General features: G+C 45.6%; 1 protein-coding gene across 1 annotated transcript in view; it reads right to left on the bottom strand.

Moving 5' to 3' along the window:
* LOC138245863 (ATP-binding cassette sub-family A member 9-like) overlaps positions 1-9,637 on the bottom strand; it is a 2,236,336-nt gene extending 2,226,699 nt beyond the window's left edge. The window contains exon 1 of the mRNA XM_069199841.1: positions 9,507-9,637. The gene's annotated coding sequence lies outside the window, so the exon portion shown is untranslated. The remainder of the gene's footprint in view (positions 1-9,506) is intronic.
* Positions 9,638-17,223: the final 7,586 nt, after the last annotated feature.

The raw sequence follows: 17,223 nt of genomic DNA, 5'->3' as shown, positions 1-17,223 counted from the left end.
ATGAATGGCTCATTCTTTTTTCGGATTATTATTACGGCCTGTCAGCATAAAATCGGTGTTGCTTCAAAAAAACACATATGTTGTATCAGAGATCAACTACACTTCAAGTTCCCACCATAGAAACATGAATCACACATTGAATAGAGGCAGTACACCCTTCGGTATTTCTCTGTCAATTAATAGTGCCAATTTCTTACCGCACATCTAAACCTTCCCATTATGAATGTCACATACGCAAAGTATGGCTTGGTTAACATATGATTAGCATACAATAACGTGACTTGGACTGATTATGTGTAGGTAGATTATGAATCATTCTAACAAAAAATCTTTCATGCAGTGAGGAATTCAATATTGTCTAGTATAACCTAACTTCACACATTACTATATGAACAAATCAACAATAACATGAACCTTCATTTATTTATAATACTATATTTCAAGATCGCACTTATATGTTAAAAAATCCTAATATATAATATCTAAATGTATGCTCAAATTTTATTTTATTTACAATTGTCCATTGCTTGGCTTCAAGTCAAGTTTTGAGCTACCTTTCCTATTTATGTGACATTGATGCCATTCTAAGTGCTTGTGAATGTAATAATCATCTTACCTTTTTCACAGTGGCATTGTCAATTAATGGTAGGATATCATTTGTCAGTATAACTTGACAGGATGTAACACAGGGTAGCAAACACTTAGACAACTGTATGATTTTGAGCTGATAGGAATCATGTCTAAAGTGTATTTTTGTTGCACAGTGAGTTAGAGTGACTTGCTGGGTGGACTACTGATCCAGCAAACACTAAAGCATCTGGATAGCTTGTAGTGGAATGATTACCCTGGGATGGCTCTCCTCATCCATTAGAATGTGGCTGGACACCAGAGTGTGAAGGGAGATAACAATACAATAGGTAGATGGAACTAGACTGAGGCAGAAAGTGTAGGGGAGATACTGAGCCCAAGTCAAGAGCCCCACCTTGACCCTTTGTGCAGAAGAGGAAGGGGCCTGTTAGACATTGCCCTTTTTTGCTGACTCTTCTTATGTGGTGGTAGGACTCTGGGCACTTTCCCACTGTACTGCAGGGGGAAAGTGCAGACGCCCTTCCTACACATGCCAGGAAGGTGCTGTACCCAGGAGTGTCTTGTAAAAAGGTGCACCACATACCCAGGGCCAGTACGGGCCTGGCTTCTAGTGGGACGCCGCTTTGCAGGCCTGTGGAGACGCAGTTGTGCTTGCACTTAGGGTGGTATTTCTCACGCCTTGGCCAACCCTGAGTGGGCCTTATTCTCCCCCTTGAACACCCCCTGAAGGGTGGAGCAGGAGGCAGGTGGACAGCAAGGCAGGAACACATGGGTGTTCCATGTCCTGTTAGTTAAGAACCCCATGATGGTTTTCCCTACCTAGGAGATCAGCTCTTTCCATAGGTTTTGCCGCTTATCTTTTAGCAGCCTTAGGACCCTGCGAGCTTTCCCACTGTAAGTACAGTGTGGAAGTGTACGCGCACATCCTACATATGTTAGGAAGTGGCGCTAACCAGTGTGTGCTGAGCCTGCCACTGCAGGCCAGTATGTGCATGCTTGCGCAATGATATTTTCCAACATGTGGTGAGCCTGCCATTGCAGGCATTGTGTGCGCACTTGCAGTATGGTATTTTAACATGGCTCAGCCTGCTATTGAAGACCAGTGTGTGCACGCTTGCACAATAGTGTTTTAACATGTGTTCAGCTTGCCATTGCAGGCCAGTGTATGCACACTTACACCAAGGGTGTTTCTTAACGTAGTGAGAATACCAATGTGTGTACTCACTACCTCTGAGGGTTGCTCTCCCCATAGGCTAACAGGGGGGAATGACTGAAGTCACTCCCAACTCCTGCCTCCTATTTGTTCTGGCCTGTTGCTGTTGTTTTTTTTAAATCTGAGCACTTTACCACTGCTAACCAGTGTTAAAGTGCATATGCTCTCTGTGTAAATTGTATTGTTGATTGGTTTATCCATGATTGGCATATTTGATATACTAGTAAGTCTCTAGTAAAATGCACTAGAGGTGCCAGGGCCTGTAAATCAAACGCTACTAGTGGCCTTGCAGCACTGGTTGTGCCACCCACAGAAGTAGCTCTGTAATCATGTCTCAGACCTGCCACTGCAGTGTCTGTGTGTGCAGTTTTTAACTGTAAATTCGACTTGGCAAGTGTACCCACTTGCCAGGCCTAAACCTTCCCTTTTCTTACATGGAAGGCACCCCTAAGGTAGGCCCTAGGAAGCCCCAAGGGCAGGGTGCAGTGTATAGTTAAGGTAGGACATATTCGTTTTTCACTGTTGCAAGGCCTGCCCCTCTCATAGGTTAACATAGGGGCTACCTTTACATCTGATTAAAGTGTAGATTCCCTTTGGGAGCGGAGGGACATGTTTAGTTTGGGGTCTCTGAGCTCACAGTTTAAAAATGCATCTTTTAGTAAAGTTGATTTTAAGATTGTGTGTTTGAAAATGCCACTTTTAGAAAGTGAGCATTTTCTTGCTTATACCATTTCTTTGACTCTGCCTGTTTGTGGATTCCCTGTCTGGGTCAGTTTGACAGTTGGGCTGGTTGCACTTCACACTAGACAGTGACACAAAGGGATCGGGGTGTAGTCTGCATTTCCTGATGAGCCATCTGTGCTAGGAGGGAGGGGAGGAGTGGTCACTTACACCTGAAAGGGCTGTGACTGCCCTCACACAATGCAGTCTCCAACTCCCTGGTGAGTGTCTGGGGCCTGGCCTGGGCAAGGCAGGATTTCACATTCAAAAGAGACTTTACTTTAAAGTAGGCCTACATCAAAGGAGAAATTGGGTATATGAAGGGCACCCAAAACCACAGACTGAAGAACACTTCTGGAAACAAGAGTAACCTCTGCCTGGAGAGGAGCTGAAGAGCTGAGGAAGAAGAGCTGCCCTGCCTGTGACTGTGCTTTGTAGAGCAATCATGCAGTTGCTGCTTCTGCCAGAGTAAGAGGGCAAAGACTGGACTTTGTGTGCCTTCCATCTTGAGAAGAACTCTCCAAGGGCTTGATTTAGAGCTTGTCTCCTGTTGTTTGAAGTCTCAGTGACAGCAAAGACTTCGCTGTGCCAGCACCTGGAGTTTCTGAAGAGATTCCTAGTCTGCCCTGTGGTGCCCATCCAGATCCTGTGACCCTGAAAGGAGAAGCTGGCAGCCTAATAGGAGTAAATCCACGCACAGAGCGCTGTGCAGGGAAAAGATCGACGCAACTCCAATCTGCGGATGAAGAAACGACACGCCGACGGCTTTGCAGCTGAAAATCGACACTCGCAGGAAACGCAACCAAAGAATTGATGCACGGAGCTGGAGAAACAACACGTGCGGTTGGATTTCCGATGCAAGTACCGCTGGGCGTGTAAAAACAACGCAAGGCCTGCCCGGACCCGAGAGTGCTGACTGGATCGACGCACCGCTCTCCTGTGGAGAGAAGAAACGGCGTACCCTGACCCGATGAAAGGAGAAACGACGCAAGGTCCCACTAGTAAGTGGAATTGACGCATCGCAAGCCCTGTTTGAAGCACACTCACCCGTGCGGGGTTATTTTTCACGCATCCAAGCTACATTTTCACGCTAATAGTGTTAGTGTGTGTTTTAAACTACATAAAGACTCTTTTTGCTTTTTAATTGATAACTTGACTTGTGAATTGTGGATTTTTGTTGTGCTGGTCTTGTTTTGTTTAGATAAATATTTTCTATTTTTCTAAACTGGTGTTGTGTCATTTTGTAGTGTTTTCATTAAGTTACTGTGTGTGTTAGTACAAATACTTTACACCTAGCACTCTGAAGTTAAGCCTACTGCTCTGCCACGCTACCAAGGGGGTAAGCAGGGGTTAGCTGAGGGTGATTCTCTTTTACCCTGACTAGAGTGAGGGTCTTTGCTTGAACAGGGGGTAACCTGACTGTCAACCAAAGAGCCCATTTCTAACATTTGCTATCATTGGATTTGCAGTGATAAAACCCTTCCTATGGTAATGGTGGATTTCTCATTAATAGCTGAGAAATGCCACTTCTGGAAAGTGGGCATTCCTCTGCTCCAGAGTTCATTGTGTGCCTTTCTTCCTGGCTCCAGTCAACACCAGAGGTTGAGGGAGCACATTTGTGCATTCCACAGTGGCAGCTATAAACAATGGGCCCACAATTGGAACCACAGACCTCTGCCATTTGAGGGCCTTGCTGGATGGAGAGATTTTGACACTTGGCCTCTGAGAGCCAGATCATGGCCCCACTAAAGATTCAGATCTGCATTCCACGGTCCCATGGCAGACAAGACTTACATTTTTGGGATACATCTGTGGTTCAAAGAGATAAACTTTGAAACACCCTCAAATTCAATGGCACACTACAGTATAGCTACTGATGCCATACTGCAGCAGGGTAGACATACACTTGCAGGGATATGGGACCAGAGAACTTGGCCTGTGTGGTGCACACTGTAAGAGGAATTTGTTGTGCACAAGGAGGATTACTGTCCTTGGAAGGGACCATGCACCCTTCCCGAAACATAGCTGGCCTGGGCAGACTGCCTGCTGCTGTGTGAAACCCTGAAGTGTGCTCTCCACAGGCTTGGCGGCTTACCCCTGTTCTCTTGTGGAGGTCTCAGGGACATTAAAGACCTCCCGGGAAGGGACCCACACCCTCTGCTCGTGACACCTGGAGAGCGGTGCTTTCATAAGTGCCCACATTGCCTGCTGGGTTCCAACTGACAGCCAGGAGTGAGCATGAAACTAACAATTGTGCCTGGGGACTGGATTGCCTCGAGCGGAGCCCCAATAGCATTGCTCGCATCTAAGGAGAGCGACCCCTGCATCATGAGGCCTCAGCACACATAAGCGTCTTGTTGGTGGTGAGCTGATTGACCAGTTGGGGGACCCGCCTGGCCTCCTATGTTGATCATGCCGCATCTCCCTTGTACATCATGCCGACTGCATGCTCACTGCGTGCAGTGTCTGATTCACAGGTTGTGACCCTTGGAGGTGGAGGTGTAATGATAGTAGTGCCCAATTCTACCTCACGCGGCACTATTGACCTTGTGCTGTGTGTGAAACCGGAACTGTCTGGTGCGACTCGTATCATCGCATACGGGGCGTTGGGCCTCATTTCCAGGGTGGGACTGTATTTGCATCTTTTCGACGGGGAGTGAGTGGAACTGTCTGGTGCTACTCATTTCAACGCACACCAGGCATTGTGCCTCACTTCTCGGGAGGCACAGGATTAGTAACTCTTCATCATAAGTGATCTGAAATGTCTGATGCGACTCGTATTACGTGCACCAGGCCCTGTGCTTAATTTCTCTGGAATTGTCTAGTGTGACTCGTGTCAATGCGCCCTAGGTGTTGTGCCTCATTTCCAGGGAGGCATGGAATTTGCAACTCATCGTTGTATGTGACGCAGAAACTGTCTGGTGCGACTCAGATCATCAGCACCGGATGTTGTACCCGGATCACCTGGGTGCAACTCTGATCAATGTGTACCTGACAGGGCACCTCTGTTTTCCGAGAGGCTCACCTGCTACATTCCCCTCTTTATCGATCATTCCTTTTGGGCCCTCTGAGCACAAACTACCTGCCCTCCGTCCCCCTCAGACCCTGACAACAGCGTGTTCCCGGCAATAATGCCCAGACCATGCCTGGGTGGCGAGAGTAATTGACGAGATTGGAAGAAGGCTTCAGAGAGCGATCAGAAGCAGGTCTAGTAACTCTGCAAATGCCCCCCCACTCCAGATACTTTGCAGAATTGGGCTGGTGCTGAAAGGCACACTCTGAATTCTTCAATTAAATGAGCTATTGCCATCAGCCTCTTCTGCTCTGCATCCTGTGGGCGAAATTTGTGAGTGGTGGCCAAACCCCTTTTGTTTGTCAATTGCCTCCTGATCAGTCTTGCTACCTACCCTCCACCTTCTTCCCTGGGACCTCAACTAAGTGTGACTCTAGCCGAGAGTGGCCTATTCTTAGGGGCGGATTGATCTCTTTCTAATCCGTGAGTGTGGGGTGGTCAGAGTGAGACGAAGGGTGGAGGAGGGTTTGGGGGCAACAGTGTCTGCATTTTGCTACTACTTACCCGCCGGATATCAGTTGCAACACGTAGTGGTGATGAGTGAATGTGTGCGTGTGGGAGTGCCTGCATGAAAACCGTCTGCTAGTGATTAAATCGACCTACAGTGCTGCTTTACATGTTGACTTCTTGCCAACTGCATACTGCATTTGACATTGGTTCTACCAGTCCAGCCCTGGCTCACAGTGATGCTAAAAGTGTTGTCATTATCTGTATGTACATTTTCTTGATATTGTTGTGATCTGGGGTGCATTCTATACAACTGTGTGTGGTATTGCATTATATTGATTGCCAGGGTGGGCCTAGTTCTGACAATGTTTCCTACCACATAAGTGTGCTGGGGGATTGTACCGTAGGCTTTCTCCCAAGTGTACATGCTACTGATGTCATTTTAACATGGTTGGGCCTAGTACTGCTAGTAATATTACCAAGTGCGATTTATACCCAGAAGTTCATGATTTTTATGTTGTGTTAATTAATGTGTGTATTGAATACAAATTGTGTTTACCTACCACACGAGTGAAGTCTCTTTTGCGATGTTCAGTGTATTTGTTGTGTGAGAGTGCTCTGCTAATGCTTTACACATTGCCTCTGTGATAAGCCTGATTGATCACTGCCAAGCTACCCAAGGGTGAGTGCAGGTTATACAATGAGTGTAATAACCCACCCCTCATGGAAGGGGTAGGTTCTGCCTGGCCAACCAGAACGTGCATCCTCCAACAGGGGCCCTTAGATAGACATAAAAGGAAGTGAGCAAGTGGGACAAAGGTTACACAGGGATATCCCTAATAAAAGCATGTACCCACTATGCTAACCGAGTTAGACTACAGAGGGGAGATATAACATTCCATACAATACTTTGATACATTTGCAATAACTAATCAAGATATTTTAAGAGACTGAAACTGTGACCATTGGTTTGGACAGAATTTTCATGCCAACTCAGTCATGAAAATCAGAACAATTAAGTATTTGTCCTGTTTGAAATATCAACTTAGAGCAGTATCAAGAAGATAAAAACATGTCAAAAGTATTTTAGATCAGTCTAGACTATTCCTAGATATTTTGTAATGTTAATTTTATTTTAAAAAGGAAAATCCTGTTTAAGATATTGTTTTTTAAAATAAAAACAGATATGGATGTGTGCGTTCAGCACCATCATGTTGAGGTAGCCACACAACACCCTTTCAATGTATTGACAAGATGACGTAATGTCAGAGATGGCCGCTTGGAATTAGGGTCACTCAGTCAGGGTGATGTAGTATTTTACTCCGTCACCCCGATGAAGTAAAATCCATACTCCAAACTTTAAATCAGCACCATTGCGCGATGTACGACCATTTCCTTTTGTAACTTGCAAATTGCAAATTTTTGTAACTCGCACACTGCAAGTCGCACAAGGAAATGTACAAATGTGTCACAGACACATTTAGTGATTTTCACTGGGGTTCCAATTGACCTGCCTCATCAATATTCATGCGGCAGGTTGCAATTTGAAACCCACTGGGAGTGGGAAATAACACAAGGATGGCGGCCTGCTGGGGACAGCAGACCGCCTTGTCTGTGTATGCTGTTAAATAAAGTGCCTTTTTTTCTAAAATGCAGCCCGTTTTCCTTAAAGGAAAACGGGATGCATTTCAAAAATAAAAATGATGCCTGTTCATACAAAACATTTTCACTACCATTCACAAAGGGGAAGGGGTCTCCTGGCGGTTCCTTCCTGTTTGCGACTGACTTACCATCTACTTGAAGTAGGTGGTAAACTGTGATTGTTTTGCAACCACATTCTGGTTGCAAAACAATCATACCCCTTGCAACTCGCTATTAGGAAGGGACGCCATTGGCACACCCCTTTCTATTAGTGACATCCAAACTCTATTTTGCGTGTCAGTAATAGTTTACTGACTCGCAAAAATAGAATTTGTATATGCCAGAGGCTGTTTTAGTGGTCACAAACGAGCTGAACCTCTAAAAATGGTCATACTTCTGCCCCCAAATTCCCTTTTTCTCCCCACATCTTTCTGAAATCTATCATCTGCATATCTTGCACAAGATCATCTACCTCTTCACGCTATCTTATCACTCCCTTCTTTTCCATATACTTATCTTCATCTTCTCACTTCACTGGCCCCCCACACACACACCAACTCAGCCTTTAAACACTGCATTTTATTTTCCTTTTGTACCTCTTTCATAAATGTTGCCATAAAATAGCAATAACAGTTGCCACATATGTGATCATCTCTGTGAGCTCTACAGAGGGGCCAAGGATTGTAAGTGCATGAAGTCTGACCACATTATGGCACACTGACAGGCACTGTGAGAAATTTCACACCACCTTCCTACTCATCTCACCCACAACTGGAATTCTACTGTATGCCTAGCAGTGACTTGGGTCACATGAAAGTGTTTTATGTTGCATGAAAAAACTACAGACACACAACATATGGAAAAAGCAAACACCATTAGGGAATGCAAGGTAGGTAAGCCACTGAAGGCCTGACTCTGGTTCAGCTCGAGGTCTCTCGAGCCCAAAGCGAGCAGAGCTTTCATGTTGCTTCTGCCTGCTACCCCATTCTAAACTCGTGCACTAAGGTTTAATGACAAAGCAGTGACCGTTAATGCAAAACAGGTGAGAGAAAGAGTAGCTGAATTGCGCAATATAAAAAAACTGAGCATCTGGGATCAATCTTGGCTTCCCTACTTGGAACAAATTGTTGAACTGTAGACAACTGAACCTCCTTATTCTTCATTATCACACATGAAAGCACCTCAAATTCAAATGCGTGAGCTCAGGAAGTGTGCTGTACACAAAACTCATGTTTAATTTAAAGATTATAATGTTGCAACATCTCTAATACGAATCTAGTCCACATATAGAGTAAACATGACAACTGTCTTGCCTCTGATTTTACTAGTGATATTGTTGCCAAGGTGAGTGCGGAATAAATGTTTCCGAGTCCATGTTAGAAAGCTATAACTTTTAATAATCACTCTCAATACAGTGAGGTAGTCTGAAGTACTAACTTGTAACGCGTGTTAAAGAAATATATATTTTTGGAATTCTTAAGTGTCTTTTTCATATTTTTACATGATGTCTGCATGATTTACATGCCAAATATTTTCCTAGCTTAGCTCTTATGGCCAAGCCAGACCCTAGGCTTGGTTCTCCTAGTAAAATATTGACTCGATCACTTCTACCCAATCTGCAGTAACGATGTTTTAATGCCATTGTTGCTGCAGTCGGCCAATGCGACTGAAACAGCCAGGCTAAGTACATTAGGGGGTGTATGGCCCACCTCGAGAAGGTACGTCCCTGCACAGGCACTTAATGTGCACTGGCCCATTGTGGTAAAATTGCTGAAAATACGGATTCAACACGCTAATGCAGTCAGCTAACGCATCTAGGCTTACCTTCTACGACTGATTTCTTCTTTCTAGTTAAAATGTCCTGTTTCCCTTTTCGCCAGTCTTCATCTCCGTGCTTCAGCCTTTCACTCTTTCTCTTCCTTTTAGCTGAATGCTGGCTCCTCCCAGCACAGTTGTGGAACAATATCCAGCTGGTTCTGGTTGCATGTTTTTTTTTTCACTGTGGAACACTGCCAACGTTCTCTCTCATGTGTTTTGTGTGCCCTCTCCTGCAACCCCTTTATCTGTGCTTTTCTGCGCACGTGGCCGAGATCCAGGCGAACAACAGGATACACGGGTCATCGTCCAGTTCAGAATCAGATTTATTTGGGTGTTTTAAATTACTACTCCATCAGTTTATTTGAACGTTATAACATGTTCCAAAACAAATGGGTATTTTTCTTTTCTTTTCGCCTTTACTGTTCATTACACCTCTTCTTTTTCTTATTCGTTTCTGCTGTTCTGCTATTTGATGCCTTTGTCATTTTGTGGGAGTCCTTTGTGATGTGGAATAACCCTATACTTGTGAGATGTTATATGTTGGAGTGAGGCGTTTTTGTGTATTGTAATGTCTGCCATGTAGTTGCTGAAGTTGGTGAGGGTTCCATATATGGGTGCCACCACGTAGAGTTGGTGATTCGGGATCATTCCCAGCTACCATGGCACTAAAGTCAGTGGTATGTGCATTTCAAAGTTAGGGAATGGCCTGAGGTCTCTAACCTAGTGGCGATATCTGTGTCTTTAGTACTGTCAACTGCATCACTTACCTGAAAGACCTCTATTCGGGAGCGCATCCTCAGGAGGCGTCTGGGGTGTACTCCCTAATAATTTCCCAGAGTAGGGACATGGTGGACCCAGTCAGCCTGGTGATGATCAGGTCAGTTTTCTATTGTTTTTTTGTAAAATATTTTTGTTGCATTTTTTGAACTAGACAACTAGTGCACCAACAGGTGCTCATAACAGGTAATGAAAAACAGCGTGCGAACATCAGTATCGCAGGTATCTCTACACATTGTAGTACTTGCAAAGGAAACATGTAGCCACATGACATCGCTAGTAAGCTGACAAGCTGAATGGAACAAACCCAGGTGGTCAGTTAGTCTGGGTGGGCATCTCTTCCTGAGTTACATCTTGTATATTTATACCATAGTAGCACGCCACATCTTATGAAATTTGTGTGGGTAGCCTCTGCTCTTTTAGGTGACCCTCTCTGCTGCCATATAGACGTCAATGCCCATTTCACAATTCCTCAGTGCAGGTGTCTCAGAGGCTCCCCAATAGATCGCTAGATCCCTTTTTGCTAGTATCAGTCCCAGATTACAGAATATTAATTTGTGACGTGGGAGATCTATGTCGCTGGGGATCCCCAGTAATACAGATTTTGGGTCCTCTAGTATCCTTGTCCCCAGTATTTTGCTCAGTTCTGAAAGAAGGCTCTCCCAGTAGGTGTGAATTTCTGGACATGTCCAAAGAATATGAAAGAGGTCCCCCTGTGGCTTCCTACATCTCAGACACTCCGGCGAGGGAGCTCTACCCATTTTGAATAATTGCACCCTAACATAATATGTTCGGTGCAGGATTTTAAGTTGGATAAGCATCAACCGTGATTTGATTGCTACTTCTCATGGGAACATCAGGGCCGCCTCCCAGTCTAGATCTTCTAGCTCTCCAAGTTCATTCTCCCATCTAGTTCTTAGCTTTTGGAGGGGGTCGGGCATATTGTTATTGATGGTGAGTATTCTACGCACATGGCAGCCTATACTTCTCTTTTGATGTAATGTGGCATAAATCCCTAGTTATTGAAAGCCTTCCGTGTCTATTGTCAGCTTTCCTGTAAGTTCAGCTGGTTCGAGATGGCCACCCAAAGAGACGAGAAATGACTTGTCCCAATTTATTGTGTATCAGGAGTGCTTTCCATAGCGCTCAAAGACTTGAAACACCACCAGTAGCGAGTCCTAGGGGGGCATGTCGTCAGCGTATAACAAGATTCTCTCTTGAGCACTCGGGGACCCTGGTTGCCTAAATCCCCAAATCTGTGGGTGACTGTGTACTACTCAGGCCAGGGGCTCCAGTATCACAGCAAACACGAGAGGTGACAGAGGGCAACCTTGCCAAGTTTCCCTCTCTATGGGGAATTCCATTGAGAGTATTCCGTTGACTTTTACCACAGCTGTGGGGCCAGTAAAGAGAAGGCTCACCCATTTCAAAAACTGGGATCCAAATCCTATTCGCCTTAAAGTTTGCATCATGAAAGGCCAGTGTACAGCATCAAAGGCCTTTTTGCCACCAAGTGAGAGAAATAGATGGGGGTCCTTGTGGACTAAGGGAGTGATTACACTTATTAGTCTATTACCCAACACAGGGGTTAATACCTTTGTCTCAATAGTAAGTAAAGAAATTGGTCAGTAGGATCCACACTAGACGGGTGGTTTACCCTCCTTGTGGATAACCACTATGGTGGCTCTGTTAAAATCAGGTGGAAGAATCTTATTCTCACCGACATGCAGGCATAAGCTCAATAAATAGGGGGTCAGAATATCTGCCTGTTTTTTGAAGAACTCAGCCGGGAGCTCATTCAGTCCCGGAGTCTTGCCTGAGTTCAACTGGGTTACTGATGTTTGGACTTCCGCCAGGGAAATCTCTGATTCTAAGGCTTCTCTATCTTCGGCGGGGAGGGTTGTTATTTCTATGTCTGTTAGATAGTCCTCAATCTGAAGTTGATCCGCTAGGGGACGTGCCTTGTAAATAGACTCATAATAAGCCCCAAATTCCTTCGCTATATCTTCATCCGTCTTGTATAAGATACCCTGTGCCCCTTTGATCTGATGTACCCATTGATTCTCCCTTTTCCGGGGACCTAACCAGGCCAGTAGTTTGCCTTCCTTATGCCCTGCATCAGAGAGGCATTTTTGGACCGCCAATATTTGTTTGTGTGCTTCATCAGTTGCTAGCGCTTTATATTCTTCTCGGAGGGTTTCAAGTGTTCGCTTTGCCCTAGTGTTCGGCGCACTAGTATGGTCACCTTCTGCCGCCAGGAGGCGATGCTCAAGCTTCTCTAGGTTCCTCACCACCTTTCTTCTTTTTATATGCGATAATATTTTGCGCTCTTCCTCTTATCACTGCCCTATATGCTTCCATAAGACTAGTGCCGAATTCACTGAATGTCTGTTTTCTGCAAAATAAAGCTCAGAATTTACCCGGATCTCCCTTAGAATCACTTCATCTCATAATTCCCAGGCATTCATATGCCATTTGCTGCCACTGCTGTAAGGCTTCTGTCACATAGAGATTAATAGTGGAGAGTGATCTGACAGTCCCCCATCCAGATAATCCACCCGGAGATAACTCTCTGCTAACCTGCGGGTGAATATTTAGTCTAGTCTGGAAGAGGTATAGTGGGTCTCAGAATAATAGGAATAGGCTTTTTCTCCTGGGTGTTGACGGTGCCACAGGTCAGTAAGGCCCAGTGAGTCTACGAATCGAGCTAGTGGTGTGGCCTTAATCATTACAGTTGAAGCTCTGGACCTATCTATCTCTGGGGACACTACATCATTGAAATCTCTCCCGAAGACATTAAAGGAGGAAGTAGCCTCGAGTAGAATTTCAGCGACCTTGTGGAGTGTAGGTTGTAAAAGGCATGGGGGTGCATATATACTTGTAAGGGTCACACTCTATCTACCCCAGAGGCCCTGGGCTGCTACTTAAGTCCTCTGCAGATCTACCCATTTCCTCTGTATATGAAAATGGGGGTGCCTTCCTAATCAAGATTGCTACACCCCTAGACCCAGATGTGTACCCTGCATGTGCCAAAACAGTATATGCTCCTTGTGCAAGAAATTGACAGTTATTCCCTTGTAGTGTGTTTCTTAAAGAAGGGCTACATCAGGTGTTAAGTGCCGGATGTAGGTTGCTACTAGCCCCTCTTGATTTTGTTACTCAGTCCATTTACATTCCATGTGAGGATGGAAAAGTGGCTGTGGGCCAGGTCACTATCATGTATCCTGCCTGCCGGTTTGTGAATTAACACTGTCAAGTAGTAAGTTCCCTGCAAAGTTAAGTATGCTTCCCGCTGCATTAACCAACTATAGATAAGGGATAGTCTCATCAACAAAATTGAAAAACTTCTTCCCTTCTCGCCCGTCCCGACCCCCGCACCCTTTCACTCGCATAACTTAGGAGATAACCACAGTGCAGGACTAGGCCTGAGAGGTCTGTAGCCCACCCTCGCCCAAACTGTCAACTTACCTTCCTGACACGTCTTTCCTACGACAATCATTCATACAGTCGCATTCACTCTATAGGCTGAACTAATATTGGGGGGGGGGCATAAATCAGCATTGAGTCAACCACTCCAACTACTAGTTCCTTCTCATCCAATCGTTACACACACTCATTCACACTGGAAGCTCTTTATCTCTGTCTTTCAGTTGAATGACACTGCACTACTGATTTCTAGAAATGTATCATAGCAGGGCTGTCCTTTACTTTCACATACTTCAAACAACACACTCTGTCCTCCTTACAAATCCTTGTTCTTTAGTTTCCCTGTGAACAGTATAATGGGGTGGAGGGTGGGTGTCTTTTAGGTGTCACAGCTAAATCTTTGAGGGTGAGCATTTGGAAAGCGTGGCCTACTCTCTCTCCCGGTTCTTCATCGATCTCCCCTCTTAGTTCATGAGTCCCCTGGCTCATCACTGTCCCGTGTAGCGATTCTCGAGTTGAGAGTCTTTCATCATAGTCACAGTCAGTTTAGTCTCCAACGGTTGCATGGGTGATTCACTTTCAGCTCTTGTTGGGGAAGAGTGATTGTCTGCAGGTCCCAGATCACCATCCGTATCTTACGGTGGTTCCCCCCTGCATCTAGTCCGTCTCATTTCTTCTGGAGTCTGGTTGCAAGATTACTTCTACGCTCCCAGTATTTCTTCAAGGAGGACCACATGTTTGGTTGTGCTCCTAGAGCATTGTTTACCTTTTCTGCAGTTCCACATGATGAACAGAGTTGTGGTCTTTTCTCTAGCCTCTGGGCTGGCGAAGAAGTATGACTTGTCTTTAAATAGGACTTTTAATTTGGCGGGGAAGAGCAACATATATGTCAATTACATGGTTCAAAGCTTTGCCTTCACTGCATTGAATGACTTGCGCTGTTGTGAATAGTCTGGGAATAGCATCATCTTGGAGAATTCATATCTAACTTTTCCCAATTGTCTTGCTTCTCTGAGTAGCATGTCCCGGTCTTGGAATTTGAGAAATTTTGCTATTATCGCTCTCGGTGGGGCGCCAGGTGGGGTTGGGCCGCAAACTCCCTGTGAGCTCGTTTTATGACGAAACAAGTTGAGAATGTACCCTCTTGAAAGGTAGTCTGTAACCAGTTGCTTAGAAACTCAAGGATATTGTATTGTTCTACTCCTTCTGGAAAAACCAACTAAGCAGAGACTGTTGCGTCCCCCTCTGTCTGAGTCGTCGACTCTCCATAGCAAGTCTTTAGCGACAGTTTTGGCCTCTACCAATTCCTGGGCTGTTGTGTGCTGAGCATCTTCTAGCTCTGTTGTGACCCTCTCCATGACATTCTTAACATCCTGCCTCAATAGACAGAGCTTCAAGCGGACCTCCCAAATGCACAATTCAAAAGTCTCCCTAGATTGATTTATCACCAACAGGAGCAATGCATTATCTGGTGCTGCTGGCTGAAAGTGATCAGTCACTCTGGCATACTTATCCAGTTTCTATGTTGAGATGTCTTTAGGTCTTTATCTTTGGCCATTGCACTAGTCAGCGTTCAGCGAGATTTCAGACTAGCTAGTGCCAGATTTGGCTTCAACCAAATACTTTTACCGGGACGGGAGCGTGCTCAGGGCTCTTCTTTCTCTTTATATTTGCTGGGGTATGGTGAGCAGGGTCGACTGGGTGCTATGAAGACCGCAACTTAGGTAATGAAAGGGGGGTCACAGCTTTCGGTTCTGTCAGGCAATTGGGCTCCAATCAAATATTTTACATAGCGAGCTTCCCCTGCGTGTCGTGTAGGTGCTTAGGGCACATCCAAGATGTTGTGGATGATGCAAGGGGTCGCTCACCTGTGGCCGGATTGTTGCAGTCTTCAAGGGATGGTGGGGAGTTTCCTTAATGGTTTTGCTTGGGTCCTCAATGTAGGGTGTATCTGCCATGAGCTGAGGTACAGTGTTTGCATCTGCTAGGAGTCTGCGATTTTCAAACTCTCAGGTCTTTTTCCTACATGCAGTCACCCCTCCCTCGATCTCTCTCCGGTGAATGGCATCTGTCCAAGGGGGTTGCACTTTGCACTTTTTATCAGTGTTTGCGGCCTCCCCGAAGGTGGGTCCTCCACAGCCTGTTCGGGCATCTCAGAGTGTGAAGCCGCAGTAGCGACAGGCGAGGCCCAAAGGGAGTCTCCATTCCCTTTTCTCGGCTGGGCTGGCCCCGTCCTGTTCTTATGCAGGGGTGAGATATGCAGTCTGTGTCACTTGCATACCACCATGTGGTTTGCTTCTCCCCCTCTCCCGCAGCCCACCATCACCTTCCCAACATGCGTAGCCCTTGAAGGGGAAGAGGGGGTGAGCAAAAACCACTCCGGCTCCAGTCTGCTTCTCCACCGTCGATGCAGTCACTTACCTCTGCTCTCCGGAGCCGTCGGACGTTGTTCCCGTCCGTCACTCCGGTTCTGCAGTGGAGGATTGTCTCTGATCCAGGCTATGCGGTGTTCCTCAGCGTCTCGAGAGCTAGGATGGACACACTGGTCTGCAGGAATCTGGCCAGGAAGGCTCTGCTACTAGCATTATTTTCAGATGGCCACCATCTTGAATGTAGAACTCCATCCGTCTCCCGAAGTTGACTATCTCGCCAGATCAGCAGGCGCCTGGTCCTGCCCAGCACAACATCTGACTCGTTCCTCTGAAAGCAAGGGGGTGATTTCAGGGTTTGCGGGTGTTGATGATTACAGGGGGGCAAAGGATTAATGCAGGGTTACAGTAGGCCCGACCAGAGCTCCGCTTGGGCGCATCTAGCCATCCATCTGGCTGGCCATGTCCCCTCCTGTTTTTTATTGTTAATCACTAAAGGAGGCTTTTGGAGAACCACTGTTTACCACCAGCGCATGATGTGTAGGCAGGGTTCAAGGTTACGGACATCATACTTCATCAGTCCTTGGCTTCCCTGCAGAGTATACATAGTGATGGTCACTTATGTTCCAACTGTAATGACCATTTTACCTAAATTTGAGATAAGGAGGCATACACAGCTGGTAAAAAACAGCAAAAAAAAAAGAAAATACTGTGTTTTTACAGGTTGAGAAAAGTAAGTGGATGTGTGTGTGTGTGTATGTGAAAGGTTATGGTGAATGGGAGGTGACACAAGGAAGTAGATGCACCAGCACAGAGTGAAAAGACAATGATGAAGAAGAAGCAGGTGATGTGTAAGACATTCAGAAGGAGGATTTAATAAACAAGTGAGAAGCAAAAAGATGGAAGTGTCCGAGAGTGACAGACTGCAGAGCAAAGTTGTATGAAGGGTAAAGCAGGAGGAACTGGGACCATCCAAAGACCACTACCAGTTGGACAAGCCTTAGTAATGCTTCATTCACAGACTATGTTTACAATTGCCATTAGTCACAACAAAATATTTGCTTTTATTCTTTCTTTCTAGCAAACATTGGCAAAGCCAATCGGTCTGTCTTATTTTGTGGGTATGGTTGTTGTGTGATATGCCTGTAGGA

The sequence above is a fragment of the Pleurodeles waltl genome, chromosome 7 (assembly GCF_031143425.1).
Source record: "Pleurodeles waltl isolate 20211129_DDA chromosome 7, aPleWal1.hap1.20221129, whole genome shotgun sequence".
Classification (NCBI taxonomy): domain Eukaryota; kingdom Metazoa; phylum Chordata; class Amphibia; order Caudata; family Salamandridae; genus Pleurodeles; species Pleurodeles waltl.
This window is presented reverse-complemented; position numbering and strand designations above follow the sequence as displayed.